Below are 18,196 nucleotides of genomic sequence, written 5' to 3'. Positions count from 1 at the left end.
CACGACAGGACCTATTGGTCAGGGTTCCCTTTACCTTTACCTTTAGCCATTTTTCCAACACGAGGTAACCAAAATAAATACATAGAAAAGTGATTTTATGTGTGATTGACTAACTTTATATATGTGACCTTAAACAATAATGATTATTCTGGAACTCTTATCATTTGACAGACTGTTGTAATAATGAAAAAGAAGCCTTTGCACTAAAATGTCTGACTTAAGCATTCTGTTAGGAACATTAAATTTACTCTAGCTCCCACCCCCCCACCCCACAAAATGCTGAAGTGTTAACTCAAAAGAGCCAACTGCAATGCCAAGAGGGTCATGAAGCCAATTTTCATATAATAAGAGATTCAGTGTATTGCCAGTTTTTCTCAGCTCAGATAAATCATGCTTTATATCTTTATCATTAGGGGTTGGGTTAATTAGCCTTCTGCCTTATCTTAATTTTATAACTGTGGTTTGTCCTCAGCAGGAAGCCATCAAGAAGCAGCATAACCAGGCCCAATGGACAATGAGTCATAACAGAAAGGAACTGGAAATGATACATTTCAAACATTGAATAGTTACTACCAGAGGCAAGGTGTGTTAGCTCAGTTGGTTTGAGTGTGATGTTGATAATGCCAAGGCTGTAGGTTCGATCCCTGTATTAGACAGCTGCCTATTCCTGCATTGCAAGGGGTTGGACTAGATGTTCCTCGGGGTCCCTTCCAGATCTATGTTTCTATGAATCAAGTAAGCATTGCAGTGGACCTAAAGTGCTGAGGCTTGCTTTTTGTTTTGACAAGAGACATTGATCATTTAAAAGTTCATACCGTGAGGGAGCTCCTGTCTCTGTTGTGGCCAAGTCGATTATGCCAAAATGGGTATTTTACAATTGTTGAGGTTTTGTTATGTGGAGAAAGCTGAGTTACTTGGGTAAGGCATCTCCACCTGCATTTCATGTATACTCACTACAGTAATAATAATAATAATAATAATAATAATAATAATAATTTATTATTTGTACCCCGCCCATCTGGCTGGGTTTCCCCAGCCACTCTGGGCGGCTTCCATAAAAACCAAAAATACACTAAAATATCACAGATTAAAAACTTCCCTGAACAGTACTGCCTTAAGATGTCTTCTGAATGTCAGGTAGTTATTTATTGCTTTGACATCTGATGGGAGGGCGTTCCACAGGGCGGGCGCCACTACCGAGAAGGCCCTCTGCCTGGTTCCCTGTAGCTTTGCTTCTCGTAATGAGGGAACCGCCAGAAGGCCCTCGGCGCTAGACCTCAGCGTCCGGGCAGAACGATGGGGGTGGAGACGCTGTCCATATAGAACCAGGGCTGTCCATATAAAAGAAATTAATTTAATCCTGCTGCAATTGCTTGGCAGTTACCTCTGCTTCCCTTGCCTAGACCTCTGGATTAAATTTGATTTACCAGAAGCGCTGCAAGTATGTTCTCATGTGGTAACCATATGAAAACTGCTATAACTGGAGAGCCTGCCCCACAACATGCTGAAATCATGTGTGAGTGGGGCAATATTCACTGAAAGGCTTCAGGGATAGCTCCTGTATATAATCATGACTTTCCCTGTGCAAATTAGCAGAATCCATGTTTCCTCCCAGGTAAGAGTGCAAACCCTTTATTTTAAATCAAAACAAATAAGTGTATTTTATGTGCCGTCTTATACCTCACAGAGATGCCTGTGGGGATAATCTGACTGCCTTACTGCAATAAAATAATAATAATAATAATAATAATAATAATAATAATTTATTTATATCCAGCCCATCTGGCTAGGTTTCCACAGCCACTTTGGGTGGCTCTCAACAGAATATTAAAGCCTGATAAAACATCAAACATTAAACTTCCCTAAACAGGGTTGCCTTCAGATGTCTTCTAAAAGTCAGATAGTTGCCTATTTCCTTGACATCTGATGGGAGGGTGTTCCACAGGGCAGGCACCACTACCGAGAAGGCCCTCTGCCTGGTTCCCTGTAGCTTCACTTCTCGCAACGAGGGAACTGCCAGAAGACCCTTGGAGCTGGACCTCGGTGTCTGGGCTGAACAATGGGGGCTGAGATGCTCCTTCAGGTCTATGAGGTAGCCCTTCATCCTGTCACCCATGTCATGAAGTAGTGATCCTGTGAGCAAGTATCGCTGGGTGGGACACCCCTGGCAGGTGGTAAGTATTTGTCCTCAAAATGGGAGCATGTGATCGGGTGGCTGGTTGCCAGCATTCCTCAGCCCCTATAAATCTTTGAGTTAACTTACAAGTGGAGAAAGAGAGCAAGCCTTGTATTAGACTTGCTGTTGATGTTCTGTAGCTGGTGCCAGAGAAGAAGCCCATAAAGCCTGATAACCCATTCGGTGCCTGCTTGTGATTGATTAGTAGCTTGGAGGGAGGACTTGGGAAAACAACCCCCTCCTTGACAACCCATACTGAAGTATGTTCACTATTACAAAGATAATGCAGGCTTGAGCCAAAGAGACCTATGTTAAGAGTGGTCTCTTTGTGTGGGCAAAAATTATGTGCATGTATTATTAGCAGTGCTTTCTTTTCACAGGGTTCCCATGGGTAAAGTAAAAGGTAAAGGACTCTTGGACGGTTAAGTCCAGTCAAAGGCGACTATGGGGTGCAGCGCTCATCTTGCTTCAGGGTGACGGAGCCGGTATTTGTCCACAGACAGCTTTCTGGGTCATGTGGTCAGCATGACTAAACCATTTCTGGTGCAACGGAACAATGCGACAGAAGCCAGAGCGCACGGAAACACTGTTTACCTCCCCACTGCAGTGGTATCCATTTATCTACTCGCACCGGTGTGCTTTTGAACTGCTAGGTTGGCAGAAGCTGGGACAGAGCAATGGGAGCTCACCCTGTCATGCAGATTCGAACCGCCGACCTTCCGATAGCCAATCTCAAGAAACTCAGTGGCTTAGACCACAGTGCCACCCACTTCAAAGTGTACACAGTACAGTGGTACTTCGGGTTACAGATGCTTCAGGTTACAGACACTTCAGGTTACAGACTCCACTAACCCAGAAATAGTGCCTCGGGTTAAGAACTTTGCTTCAGGATGAGAACAGAAATTGTGTGGTGGCGGCGGCAGTGGGAGGCCCCATTAGCTAAAGTGGTACCTCAGGCTACGAACAGTTTCAGGTTAAGAACAGACCTCCAAAACGAATTAAGTTCTTAACCTGAGCTACCACTATATTGGCACCTCTTTTTTTGTTGTTAAAAAGTGTGGCACTTACTGTAACAACTTCATGGTGAGTACCGGCACCTGTTTTTCTAGAAAAAAGCACTGACTATTAGCATTATTACCAACTGCTTAATTCAGAGCCATGTCCCTCCATAACTGTGACTGTTCAACTTTGAGCCCCTGTATAAGTTGTTTGAAAGGGATGTGTAAGGCTGAAGCGGGAGAGGAGCTGTATGCTTAAATCTCTCTCCTTTTAATGTATTACATTCTCTTCTCCAAGCTACTAAAGTGAATCACACCTGAGCTAACAACAGGGGAAATGTGAAGACTAAAACCTGGTTTGTTTTGTTTTTAAGCCCAATTTGTCTAAAATATAATCTCCTCAGGAGCTATGCATGAGATAGTTCAAAGTCATTTAGTTGTCGCTTGACTCCACGGAGCTCACAGTTGGGAAAGTAAAAAAGGGGGCATTTCCCACTCATTTAATACTTGCATTTTAGAGATGTTGAATTCAGAAGCTGGGGAGTTCACTTTTCTTCCAGTTCAGGCCCAGCTTTGCTGTTACACAGGAAGAGGTGGCATGCCTCAGGTGACACTCTTTGGAGTGCAAGCAGAAAACAATGATGTGCCAGTGATGGAGCTTATTCTACTGAACATTAGAGGGATTGTGAGTTCTGCCCTAGGCATCCATATGTGATGAGCTGTCTTTTTTCCAAATTAATTAAGGCAGTGTAAAAGTGTGTGTGATGCATGTCCTACCCCAGTTTCTAAGAGCATTTCAGGAAAAAAGAGATTTAATTAACTCCAGTAATTTGATATGCATGGTTTTCACTCATATATATATATACACACACATATATATATACATATATATATACATACACACACACACACACACACACACTTTATTAAACAAGAAAACATCATAGAATACACACAAAACAAACATACAGTACATTCTATAAGAAAAAAGAAAAAAGAATTTAATTATATGTAGAATAAAAAATAGCAAAAGAAAAGAAACTTTTGACTAAACCCATTGTACTATTTTGCATTTTGTTTACAGTTTCTTATTAATATTTTTCTATATTTTAGTTTAAACTTTCTCTAACACTTCCTTATATCACAAGACTCATTTGATATCTGCCAGGAAACATTGATTATCACAGTACCCTTTGAGATATTCCTTAATTATTATTCATTCCTTATTAACATCTTGTGTTGAGTTTCCTCTCACTGTCCCAGTTCTCCTTGCTAGCCGTAAATACTCTATTAATTTACCTTGCCATTCAGTCTTTGAAGGGATGGTATTGCTTTTCCAATTTCTTGCTCTTAGAATCGTTGCTGCAGTTGTTGAATACATGAATAATTGTCTAATTTTATTCTTGATTTCTGATGTCATGATTCCTAATAAAAACGCTTCAGGTCTTTTAGTGAATGGGATCTTAAACATTTTCTTTAACTCATTATAGACAGTGTCCCAGAAACTTTTCATCTTTTCGCAATCCCACCACATATGCATGTATGTTCCAATTCCTTTCATACATCTCCAACATGGTTTTCACTCCTGGGTATCAATAGTAATTGTTGATTGAAATCTATGCAGTGGTCGGTGAGTTAGTGGACCCCCACATATGTCCCTATTTTCCAGGGACAGCCCCGGATTTACAAAGGTCTCTGATTTGATCCCAGAATGTCCTGCTTTTCCTTAGGATATCCCTATTTTCATCAGAGAAACGTTGGAGGGTTTGGAGCTATGTGACCCCCGAACCAAGGAAATAAGTCACTATACAACCTTTAGAAAACATCTGAAGGCAGCCCTGTATAGAGAAGTTTTTAAATGTTTAATGTTTTATGTTTTTATATATATTGGAAGCTGCCCAAAGTGGCTAGTGCAACCCTGTCAGATGGATGGGATAATAATAATAATAATAATAATAATAATAATAATAATAATAGAATAGAACAGCCCTATTTTCATCAAAGAAATGTTGAAGGGGATGAGTTAGTTCAAACCCCCTTGTTCCTCAGTGGCCTTTTCAGAATATGTGGAATGGCTGTCTCCAGGATAGATTTTCAGCCCTTGAACAGCTGTTGTGTGATGTATAATCATTAAAATTTCTAATACCTATTTCCTGCCCCCCATGAAATCTAGCAATACCCTGCCTCCAATTTGGGAGGGCCACTAACAAAGGGTTAATGGACCTATTTGTTTTCCTGCTCACTGTATATATTTTCTGCCTGTTCATCTTCCCCATATGCATTTCATTTTCTAATCACCAATTTCATAGGCTGGGATTATCTTAATACATTTTGCTGGATCTGAAGCATTCTTTTGCATGCACGATTCTTTTTGGTCCAATTTAAAATCAGCACCATCTGAAGCATTTGATGGAGTTAGATGTTTTGGACACTGCTAATTGCAAAATCATCTGCAGCTGTGCACATATTTGATAGGCCTTATGGCAAACAAATTCACTTCTTTATCACACCAGCCAACTTATTAACAAGCAGACACAAAAAAAGTTCCTTCTGTTCCATGTCAATCTGATTAAAAAAAATATTAATTTCAACAAATAGATCATTGCTGTTTTGCACGTAGAAGACTACTGTTTTCTGGGCAGTATAATATGCTTAATGAAGACTTAACAGAGAGCTCATACAAAACCCTCAGCATAATACAGCCAGAATCTCACAAATACATTTTAAAACAAACTTGAATATTGTTTTGTTGAACCTCAACCAGCTCTTAAAGTAAAATAAAAATATGTATATTTTGTATAAAAGTTGTACATTTATGAACAGCTTGGTGTGGTTTGAATGTGGAAGCCATTACTGTAACAGAAATATTTGCTCCTTTGATTTCTCCACTCCTTTTCTTTGGAATGTCAGAGGTTGTCTCAATGGCTGTTGAGATGAGTTCAGGCTAGAGGTTTTAGTGGAACTTGGAACGTGCTAATTTCAGATTGAAATTCAAATATCAATCCCCACTACTCAGTGATTATTTATCAGAAAGAAAATGAAAGACAATGGAGGTGGCTGCATTTTAGAATTCACCCATCCAGGGGAATTGTTGTTTGTCTGCCATGGTTTCAATCCAGATGGGAGTACAAAGATAAGGACATTTAACATAGCAAGTAAATCTTAGGGTCTGCTCAGCAAAATCACCTCCCTTCCAACCATGCCAGGCTAGGGAAGCTAAAATGATATTTCTATTTTGGTTTCTTTTCTAAATTGCCTGCAGCTGTTGATGTTTTTAACCTCTCTCTATCAAAAGTGGGGTTTTTTCGAAAAGACTTTTAAATGCTCTAAACTGGTGTAGTTTGCATGTTTTCTTATAACCCCACTTGCCTAGATGCTGAAGTAGTGATACTTGTCCAAAGAGGGTGAGGCTGGATCTCATCTGACACATGTGGAATGAGGTTCATAGACCTGCCTTAGCTGATCCCGATCTGGTTGATTCCTAAATCATCATCGACCAAACCCTTATGATTCCCCTGCTTATACAGTGGTGCCTTTGCTCCCAAACGCCTTGGTTCCCAGAGGCCTTGGTTCCCAGAGGCCTTGGTACTCAAACGCCTTGGTTCCCAAATGCTGAAAACCCAGAAGTAAGTGTTCTGGTTTTCAAAAGTTCATCAGAAGCCGAATGCTGATGTGGTTCTTGACTATTGTTTCTGGGTTGCCTGCACCAATCAGAAGCTGCACCCTGGTTTTTGAACATTTTGGAAGTCAAACGGACTTCCGGAACGGATTAAGTTTGGCACTTTTATTTTTGCTATCTATTTTGAGTTTTTGTTTTTGAGGCTTTTTCGGTTAATTTGTTTTTGTGTCCATGTGGAACCCAGTTCAGCTACTGATTGATTGATTGATTGATTGATAGATTGTGTGACTGCGGAAATGGATAAAAGCCCCCCAACCAAACAATGAGCACCATCAGTGCAGGTAAGAATTTTTTTTTTAAAAAAAAATCATCTACAATAGTGTCTTATTTATTTTATAGTACAGTATATTGACTATTGTTTTCATTTTATGTATCACAGTAAAATTCATGTTAAATTGCTGTTTTAGGGGTTGTTTTTAAAAGTCTGGAATGGATTAATCCATTTTGCATTGCTTTCTATCGGAAAGCGCGCCTTGGTTTTGGAACGCTTTGGTTTTGGAAGGGACTTCTGGAATGGTTTAAGAACCAAGGTACCACTGGACAAGGATTCAGTATAAGTGAATAAGTAGGACAAAGTGAGGACAAAGAAGAAGAGAAAGGATGCCCAGTGAAACAACATTTCATTTGTTTGTTTGCTTGCTTGCTTGTTTAATTTGTATACCACTCCTTAGCCATAGATCTCAGGGTGGTTCGCAACATAAAAATACAATATAGAAACTCAAAATGCATAATAAAGACAACCCCCCCCCAAAGAAAACCACCCTACAAACCAATATGTATGCATAAAGTTGCCAAGAAACACAAGGCACCTTTTGATATCCTCAAAAACAAACATGCAATGAGGTACGCAGTTGGGGCTCAGCTCTGCACAAGAACCTGTTCTTTTGAGAGGAATGTCAAGATGAAGATTCGAAAGGCATTGCTAAAGGAAGCCAGGAGTATTCAAAGGGCATCGTAATTGACAAAAGCTGTATGTTTCTTAAGCTTTCTGTAGAGGCATTGATTGCTTTCTACCACAATATTCAGAGCAATGCCGCACAATACTGTCCCTGAAAGAAATTTCCTGCAGAATGAATGCTCCCTGGAAGAGGGAGCCACGCAGCTGAATTCACCTACTTCAGTCTTTGCAGTGCCTTTCTCAGAAGGTCAATCAGATCCTTGACAAAAAGCCTCTGTGTACACAAAATATGAAATTACCCATGCCTCCTTGTATTGAATAAAAATCACAATATGTTCTCTGATGCCACATCATTATAGCGTGGGAGCGTTACCTCGCTGTTTTCAAGAGGGTTGTTTAGCAAGACAGAAGTAATGGATTGCAATGTTCTGTTTATTGTGTTATAATAAATGGATTCCGGGAAGGGCGGGGAGAGCGTGCTCTCACCGACACGATTTGCATTTGTCGTGACAGGTACGCCATTAAATACAAAGGAATTCAAGGTGGAACCACACATATTTCTGTCGTACTTATCTTTTTATTCTCATTGGTTCATCATTCAACATTTTGTAATTCAAGTGAATTAGTTGCTGAGATCAAACCTGGATGATGAATGCATGTAAAGCAGACTTCCCCACTTCAAGATAATACTCAACAATCTGACTCTTTTCCAGATTTGTACCTTTGACTGTTGCCCCAGTTAAGAAGACGGGCATTATTGATCCCAATATACACAGAGTATACAGTTTTAAATTCACAAGGTCCCTACGTTTTCAAACAGTGCTGGTACAAAACCTGTTCTCCAATTTCTTTTTAAAAATTCTTCCCCCATGAAAGAGGTTTCCCTTTTTCTGTTTTATCCTCCAGACACTTTAAAATTTCTTTAAAATTTCAGTGAGTGCAGGGTTCTGAGCTTATCTTATCAGATTATCTTATAAGATATGGGCTAGGCTTTCAGCCTTAATGCATATAGGCTGCTTCTAGCAATGAAACAACTTGCACAAAGTCAACAAACAACCCTTCAGAAAAAGAAATGCAATGAGGCATTTGTTTGAACAGTGGCAATTATACATCAATGAATGTGTAAATAATGTGCATTGCAAAGCAATTTGCACATCTATTTATGCATAATGTGCACATGTTAAAATAAACACCCTGTTATTGCAGAGAACTAAGGAGAAAAGCATAAGAGCAGACAGAAATCTGTTCAATAGTCCGTTTTCAATTAATTCTTCTAACATTTCTACCTTGTCTACACATGCAACAGAATGCTTACCTCTCCTTCAAGCATCCAAAAATTATATTTTAGTCAAAGTCCAACCAACTTTGTGGGCACCTCTGGACAGTAGAAATCATTTGAGAGGTCCTGCCTAGGGCTTCTTTGGGGTTGATTCTGATTATCATCTTTAGGTAAAATTCATCAGGCAACATGAGCTTGCCTTCAATGTCTTGCTACTCCACCTTGCTTGCTATTCTAGCTTGCTATTTCAAGTCCTTCATTTGTTACACAGGGCCAGCATCATTCATGTGTTTTTTTTTTTGTTTTATTTCAAACCACTCATTCTCTCCTGCCAAATGAAGGTGCCCCTCATTTTGCACAAACTAAGCCCTGTGTGTTGATGCATGCTGATCGTGTCATCTGCATGAAGATGTGCAAGATGGTTTTCCCACTGGGAGGGAGAATACATACAAGTCGATGTGAAAGGAGGGCATTCTTTCTGTTACTGGATCCCTCAGAAAAGGTATACTACTGCAACAACTGAGACAAATCCTGAAATTCATCCATGTTAATAAACAAAATGCAACAAGCCAAAGAGATAGTACTGAATCAAGCTTGAAGTCCGACATATGTAAAGACTTACTTGGCCTGCAGAAATAGAAAATGTCTTTGTTAACCTCTAAGCAGGACCAGCCCACCAATGAGAAAAGGTGAGGCAATCGCCTTAGGTTAGGCATCGCCAAACTCAGCCCTCCAGCTGTTTTGGGACTACAACTCCCATCATCCCTAGCTAACAGGACCAGTGGTCGGGGATTATGGGAAATGTAGTCCCAAAACAGCTGGAGGGCTGAGTTTGGGGATGCCTGCCTTAGGCGACAGGATCCATAGGTGTGCCAAATCTGGCCTACAAGGAATGCATCATCCGTTGCTGTTGCTGCCACCACAGTAGCAGCAATAGCTGTGGTGCACTCCTTAGAGGCCAGATCTCCCTCTTCCTTGGCAGCACCCCTAGTGCTGTCACCACAGCGGCCTCATGAATAGGAGGCACTGCTGCGTTCTTCCCCCCCCCTTGCTCCTCCTCCCACCCCAGGACCCTCCTCCAGAGGGTGAAGGAAGAGCTGGGAGTGGGGGAGGGGCTTCCCATCCTTTGGACCGCCTGGGAAACTCAACGAGCCTGCGCACACACGGGTTGTGATTTGGTGCTTCTGCGCATGCGCAACCACCGAAACCCGGAAGTAACCCGTCTCAGTACTTCCGGGTTTTGGCACGTCCGTAACCCAAAAAAACGCAACCTGTAGTGTCTGTAACCCGAGGTGTGACTGTAGTTGCTTGCACACTGTTTAGTGATTTTTAATATATATATATTAAGTGGTATAGAAATTAAATAATCAAATAATCTTATTTGTGAAGAGCTGGCTGTGCAATGCCACCTATATAGTGACCTCTCAGTGAATAGGAGGTACTGCTGGTCTTGTCCCACCCCTAGGGACAAAATGGCAGGAATTGCCCTGGGCTCTGCACCAGCCATGATTCAAAGTGACCCCATTTCCCCCCTCACAATGGCCTTTTATTCCTACTTTGACTGTCGGTGTTGATTTGATTCCCGAATCTGTTCTCCATGTAAATCTTTATTCTCCCCTTGTTCCTGATGTGGATCTTCACCCTCCTCTTCTTCCCTGGCAGGGTTGTGTGAGTTCTATGTTGTGATTCATCTCAGGTGCCAAAATGTATTGGGCGGGCCCTGCCTGCAAGTGAACTGATTTAAGACTTGCAAAAAAAGAGAAAACAACAAGAAAAAAAGGCACATGCTTCACGGTCTCTGTCATTGATATTAATTGGTCTCTAAATTGTTCTACCAGCTGCACTGAGAGCATGTATTCCTTCCCCACTTAAGCATTCAGTTATAAAGTATGGACTGGAACACAGCCAAAAGTAATGGATTATGGAAGCATATGTGAAACAGTAAAGACTGTGGTTTCCTGGAAAAAAAATCACAGATTAGAATACTGTTATCCTTTGAATGATCCTCCAGACTTTGGGATGCAGTTCTCAGCTACTTAAAAAAAAAAAAAAGCATACAAGAGTATATATTTAAGGTGAGAAAGCATAGAACTTAATGCCGTTTTTATGCAGACCTTTAAAAAAGATTAAGATGAAATGTGCTGGAATGAACTTATAATTGAACACATGCAAAACTGATACAGAACATAATAGAAACATCAAGCCATCCTTGGCTCTGGTTTGTATGTAGTGTTAATCTTACTCAGAACAGATCAACTGGACTTGATTAATTCCAGTGGGTCATTTTTGAGTAAAACTTAGCTGGAGACAACCAGTTAATATTGGCATGGTCCGAGCTATACTCCTTCTGGTTAAAAGTGTGGGAATCTCCTTTCAGGGCACTTATGCGGATAATATTATACCCCACTTCCTTCATCCTTCCCTGAGTATAGTAAATGAAGGACAGGATACAATGCATTAATAATACCATCATTACACTGACCTGCTGTACAGTGCTTTTCTAAGGATTAGTGAGGTGATGTATGTGAAATATTTTGAACATGCTGAAGCTCTTTACAATGGCTAAGAATTAATTTACTTTCATATAACTAATTCAGAAGTTGGGGCACTGAACACTGTAACAAAATCAAAACAATGGAATTAAGTTTGACAGCACTGTGATTGGAATAGTTTCACCTAGCAACTATTATAACATATATTCTCACTAATTTTGCGTATGGAAGGGCATATTGTTTATTACCTAATTACACTTCTTAATTGGCGTTTTCCCTCTCTCCCAAACCTGAGAATGGAGAACCATAACTTTCATATCTAAATCCGTTGGATTAATGGTGATGAATGACATTTTCGTTATACATTTGAAAGCAGGGCCAATCTGGCAAGAACTTTCCGTGCTTTTACCATTCAGAACTGCAAAGCGAGCTCCCAGCGAACGGTACAGGTCACCCAAGCTAAAGCCAACTTCAAATGTTGCATCCAAATTTCAATACGATACATCACTGCCTGGCACATGGTGCTAATTATGTTACGTTGGTGTCAATAATAAAGCCAAGACTGTGGGGTTTTTTTGAAAATCTTGTATGCTTTTGGGTTGCTTGATTAAACGGCAGCTCCAGACTACTCTTTTTGTGAGCCAAGAAAGTCATCCTTAACGCCAGCTTACTGGAATGACTGGCGGAGGAAGAGGAGTGTGAGGGGAGTGCACCGCCCCCGTCAGCACGATCCTGGTGGGGTGCCATCGCGGCTGCCCCCGCTTGCACTGGGTGCCACACCCCCACAGGCAGTGTGCCATGCCCCCAGGTGGCATGCCATGCCCCCAGGACATGTGCCACGCCCCCAGGATGCATGTCACACCCCCAGGATGCACGCCAGCCCTGCCACCGCATGAAGCTCCACCACTGACTGGAACAAACCCTTTCTGGGTGAAATTATTATACAGCCTCAAATATGCCAGCCCTGCCTCTGAGAGTTTGTAGTGGGGTGGGGGGTGGGACAGCTAGTCTGCTTTTCAGCTCATATCACATTAATCATTGTTGGCAGGTCAAAAGTCGGTGGGGTTGCTGCTACAGCGACTGTATCATTTTAGCCCTCTTAGTAAATCTTTCAGATGAATCTGTCGTATTTCCTAAGACCTTGTGCATTGTTCTGATGTGCTGCCTTCATCTTTTTACCTCTTACCAAACAGAAAGTGGCTTTCTTCCCAGTGAATTAATTAAGGTTCATGAATTGGAGTCAGTTTCCCCCCTTTTCACCCTTATTAATTCCTCTAAACATCCGTTTCTATACGCAGTGAGAAATGCGGAATGCATTGCATTGTGCGACTCAAGGATGAACACAGCATTCTGGAATTCAAGGGGCTCTGTGACCTTGAAAGCTGGTTTCATAGTTCTGTTCCATAGATAACCTGGCTAGCAATGCAGATAACTTGTTCCTTCCAGTTGGTTGTATCCAGATGTTGCTCTGAGTGATTGCTTCTCAGGGAAGGCTTCCAGTGGTGCAGGGGGGAGAGATCTGTGCTAATTCCCCAGACCCATTTAAGCCCTTAACGCCATCTTCTTCACTGTTCCAAAAAATTAGGAGACCCTCCACAACATGTAGGAGTGATGCTGGTGGCTGCAATATATGTAAAAATGCATTTATTTGGCGAAATATACACATGTTTGTATACATTTTTGGGTTGGAGAGCTGCACCATCAAATTTGAAGTACCCATGTTGAAGGCTAACCATCTTTCTGATCCCATATTGGTTCAAAAAGTGCCAATTAAGTAGTTCCTCATCATAATGCAAACAAAATTGATTTTCTCCCACATCTCTAGGCAAAAAGAGGATGGACTGAAGACTAGAAAAAAAGAGAAATGGAATGGAAACTCAAATGAAGAGACTCCTCTATCCCTAGCGCAAAGGACAGAACACTTCATGGGGAGCAATCCTATGCACAAGACGCTAGCTTAAAGCAAATTGCTGTAAATTAAGCTAGTGTAAAGTTACACCAGATCTAAACTCCATACAGAAATGGGGCTGCTTCAGCTGCTCTGCCTAAGACTGCAAGAGGGAAAGCAAGCTTTTAAAACAGTGAACTACACTGGGCTCCCATGTCATGTGACTGAACTGGATAGCTTTAGAATTTATCCTATGTCTCCCCCCTATGGCCACGCCCCACCACCTCCAGAATGCCACTTTTGGGGGACTTACATCTAGGGTTGCCACCTTTGTTCTGGCAAAATACAAGGTGGGGCAGGGTGGGCGGTGGGGTTTTTTTATTTTATCTGGTGCTGACGTGACTTCAGAGCATTCCATTACAATCTATTGCAGCTTAACAGGAGGGCCTCTATGGAATTTTCACACACACACACACACGAATTTGTAAATCTGTCTGTGCTTGACTAACCAGAGATTAAATACATGACCTTTCACACACCCTTTCAAAACATACATTTGGAGAGGATCCCTAACTTGGCAGAGAGAGAGAAGAAACAACAAACAAACAAACAAGGCCTGAAATACGAGACAAAACTGTCAGTTCAGGATGTGGTATTTTACATTGAAACACGGGACAATTCTGTATTACACAGGGCAGATGACCTCCCTACTTCCACCCGCTGAGGCAAGATGATCAAGTTATACAGTGGTACCTCGGGTTACATACGCTTCAGGTTACATACGCTTCAGGTTACAGACTCCGCTAACCCAGAAACAGTGCTTCAGGTTAAGAACTTTGCTTCAGGATGAGAACAGAAATCGTGCTCTGGCGGCACGGCAGCAGCAGGAGTCCCCATTAGCTAAAGTGGTGCTTCAAGTTAAGAACAGTTTCAGGTTAAGTACGGACCTCCGGAACGAATTAAGTACTTAACCTGAGGTACCACTGTACTTGCATATATTTGGCTAAGCCAAGGTTGAGAATTTTACATCAGCTGATCCAAAGATTTGATGGATCCTAAACTGCTCATTGTGGTAGATTTTGCCATAATACTGTCCCTGTATTTTGGATTACAGCCCAAAGAACCGAGGAGCCACAGTACTTGACTTGTTCTGAAGATGAGCAATTAAGGCGTCTCCGTACACCTACTTTGCAAGGCCCCACCATCATGCACTTTCACCCAAAGAACATATCCTGTCCAAAGCGTTTTGACAGCATTGTTTGTAGGGACAGATTTGACAAATATATAAACTTCAGACCAAATACTTGCCTCTTACTTGATAACTCCTGGAACACATTTGTTCTCACTTCATGCTTATTATCTTTAAAATTGCTTCTTCTCCTCTCTGGCTCCCAAGGACAGACTAGTTATTTGTTGCACTACCGTTAACGCAAGTTCAGTAGATATTTCATCCAGATATCTCCTTCTTTAAACCTAACCAAAGTACTTCCCATTGTCAAGAGCACACTTCATATCTCTGGGAAAAGACAGTTGCATTTGAATGTGCTTTACCATATCTCAGGGCTCATCATCCTGGTGAAAAATGTTGCTTCTTCTTTGAATAAAATATTTTCTTTTGGAGAGCTTAACAAGGTTTTCTTTTTCCGTTAGTTTGTCTTAAAAAGGGGGGTGGGGGTAATTGAATATTTGCAAGATGTGCCTAGGCTGGTAATGTTGTTCACCCCATCTGTGTAGAAGAAAAGAGCAAACCGCTTGTCAATAACTCTCATGTGATAATTAGCTGATATATGCTGCAATAAATTGATGCAACAGATAAAACAGGAAGCAGACAGCATGGAAGAACGTAGTGCTCATTAATACAAGCATGACTGATGAAAACTTCTGATCTATGATAAACATATCAAAAAAGCATGGCCGATTTGGTTATCATTAAACTTAACATGTGGAACATGTTTGAAAATTTAGTTTCTTATTTTTACTTTTGCACACTCTAGGGTCAAAACAAATTGACAAAGCGTGTTCTCCATAAAATGAGAGCACGGGTTGCGGTGTGGGCTGCCAGGCCAGCCCTCTGTTGCCAGGCAGGTTAATGGCTATTGCCTGGTGCAACGACTGGCTGACCGGGTTGCTGGGGCAAATTGCATGTAGCAAATTGGTGGGTGGGACCATAGTCTTTAAATATTGGGGCACTCTGCCTTTTGCTTTCTCTTTAGCAGAGTGCATCGGATCACCTGCCCGCCCGCCCTGTGTTCCGGTTGATCTTGCTTTGCCTGTCATGGGGTCGTCTGCCATTGGGGCAGGGGCCTAGTAGGAATTTTGCTATTTGGCTGATTGGCTGGTGCCACTTGGTTTTTGCCTACTACTTAGTAATTCGTCACAACTTGTAAGGTTGCGGTTAGGCATTGGTTATAAAAAGCTGGTGGTGGAGGGGTCAGGATAGGCTGTGCCTGCCCCTCCAATGGTGCTGGAAGGGAATTCCGTTAAAGGAATTCTGGGGCTTGCCACAATTTTGTCCAATTCCTGAAATGGGACCAGGGCCTTGGGGAGCCTTGGGGAGCTGGTTGGGTGAACGGTGAGGGTTGACGCTCAGCTCAACTGATCCCCAACATTGTCTTTCCCTTCACTGGCTTCTGATGGAGTTTGGAAAGTCAGTTCTGTCCCAGGCAGGGGGACAGATAGTCATAACCAATGTCTAAGCAACCACTCACAGATTTTGTATTTTAATAAAGTTGTGGCCAAAATAGTGCCCAAAAAACTTAAACTTAAATTACATGTGATGTGTGAATTATTTTGAGGGGTGGCTTGGAGACCTACATGTGCAAACAGATTGCGAAATTTGTCGATCTCTTTAAAATGTTTCTGAAGGCAGCCCTGGGATGGATTAGTTTCAGCAGGGGGCTGGTCCACTGTCCCTCAGACCTTGTGGGTGGCCGGACTGCATTTTGGAAGAAAAAAAAAGAACGAATTCCTGAGCCCCACAAATAACCCAGAGATGCATTTTAAATTAAAGGGCACATTCTACTCATGTAAAAACACGCTGATTCCCGGACCGTCCGTGGGCTGGATTTAGAAGGCGATTGAGCCGGATCCGGCCCCCGGGCCTTAGTTTGCCTACCCATGGCCAAGATGTTCGTGGGAGCTAGGGAACACACAAATTTTGTATTAGTCACACCCTCTCATTTCCAGATTCATTTCAAGTGCTAGTACTAACTTTTATTATTTGGAATGTCTTGGAATTAAATTATTTTTAGAACTGCCTACTGTATGAAGGCATCTGGGCCCTGTGATCAGCCTCACTCAGACATCCTGCCCTCTGGCTGGCCACTAGCATTGATCATATTGTAAGTGCTAGAGATCCAGTCGCATCTTTTATGGCCTTTGTTTTTATGGATTCCGTTGCTGGGGCCCCAATATATTATTTTATCTTGTGATGATTATGGTGATTAGCTATTTGTTCAATTGTTTTGATTTTTTAAAAATTGGAAGCTGCCTCATGAGGGCTTTTCCCTGAAAGGTGTAGAAAGGAAGAAAGGACACACAACAAAATCCTTTTGGTAACATGCACACAGTATTGTCAGTGAGGAAGAACAGCTCAGATGCTGAGCCTAGAGGAAGGGATGTAGTTAAGTGGCAGTAAAGGAAGTGACAGAGGTTAAATTATACACACACAAACATATATATATGTTAAATTAAATATCTAAAAATCTTCTGCCCTTCACCTGCCAGAGATAGTTACTTCTCTTTACCTAGCAGTTGTCGCATGTATGAACTGAGTAGGAATCTTTCTGAATCTGACAAAGCTTTCGATGATTGCATTGATGATTGCAATTAAGTACTTAACCCGAGGTACCACTGTGTGTGTGTGTGCATGTGTGTGTTTATTCAGGGTGGGACCACTGACACAAAAGTCATCACAACTTTAATGAATGGCCACTGCTAGCTGCTTTACACCTGAGGACAGAGCTGAGTAATGGTGGCAAGATAATTGTCCGCATGACTTGCTGCTTACTGATGTCCTGCCAAAGCTGACAATCTCTCTAATGCTATTAAGCCAAGATTTAGATTTTTTAAAAACCGAAACAAAACAAATGAGACTCATTAGTTATTATCATTTATTATTCCCTTATTATTTTCTCTAATTTCACAAGACAACAGATGTTTTTCATCATCTCGTTCCCCATAAAATATGTAATTGCTGAGCTGCGATTTGGAATAGAAAATGGCATTCAACAATTCATTATCCAGCTGCTGAACAAAGCTATTTAGAGCACACGAAAGAATGCCACTCATAAGTCAATATACTTGGCAATCGGCAAGATAAAGCCTTCAATCTGCATCAGGTTTTTCCTTTCTCATTTTTTGTGCTGTTCTTCAGCACCAGCAGTAGCATAATTTTTTTTTTATCACACACTTGTATTTTGCATTGCAGCATCTCCATTGTAACAAGCAAATATAAAAATGACAAAGTCCCCCCTTTATTTTTGTTTCAAAAGAGTGATAGTGTCATCCTAATGAACCAATTCAGTGCATGTTTATTCATCAAAGTAAGTGACTCTCATAACATCAGTAGATGCTTTAGCAGGGAGAAGAAGAATTATGACCATTTTGTCCTTGCCTCATGGCAGAGATAGATCTGAATGCAGATAGTTCAGTGTGCATGCATGTTTCTGTCGTGTCTGAGACAACATAACAGAACTGCAGACCTTATGGTAAACAGTTGGTGAAATTCCACTGGCCTGTGCTTGTTTTCAGGGTGCCTCTAGACTGTCACTATTTTTGGGTGGGA

The 18,196-nt window shown here is 41.5% G+C and overlaps 2 long non-coding RNA genes across 2 annotated transcripts in view; one reads left to right on the top strand and one right to left on the bottom strand.

The window, feature by feature from the left end:
- LOC307221009 overlaps positions 1 to 577 on the top strand; it is a 46,431-nt gene extending 45,854 nt beyond the window's left edge. The window contains exon 2 of the long non-coding RNA XR_013841276.1: positions 476 to 577. This is a non-coding gene — a long non-coding RNA (uncharacterized lncRNA). The remainder of the gene's footprint in view (positions 1 to 475) is intronic.
- LOC307220954 overlaps positions 1 to 18,196 on the bottom strand; it is a 125,113-nt gene that overhangs the window by 52,040 nt on the left and 54,877 nt on the right. The window lies entirely within an intron of this gene.

Source organism: Podarcis cretensis (genome assembly GCF_951804945.1).
Source record: "Podarcis cretensis genome assembly, chromosome: 7".
Classification (NCBI taxonomy): domain Eukaryota; kingdom Metazoa; phylum Chordata; class Lepidosauria; order Squamata; family Lacertidae; genus Podarcis; species Podarcis cretensis.
Note: the sequence above shows the minus strand (reverse complement) of the source record. Positions and strands in the feature narration are given on the sequence as shown.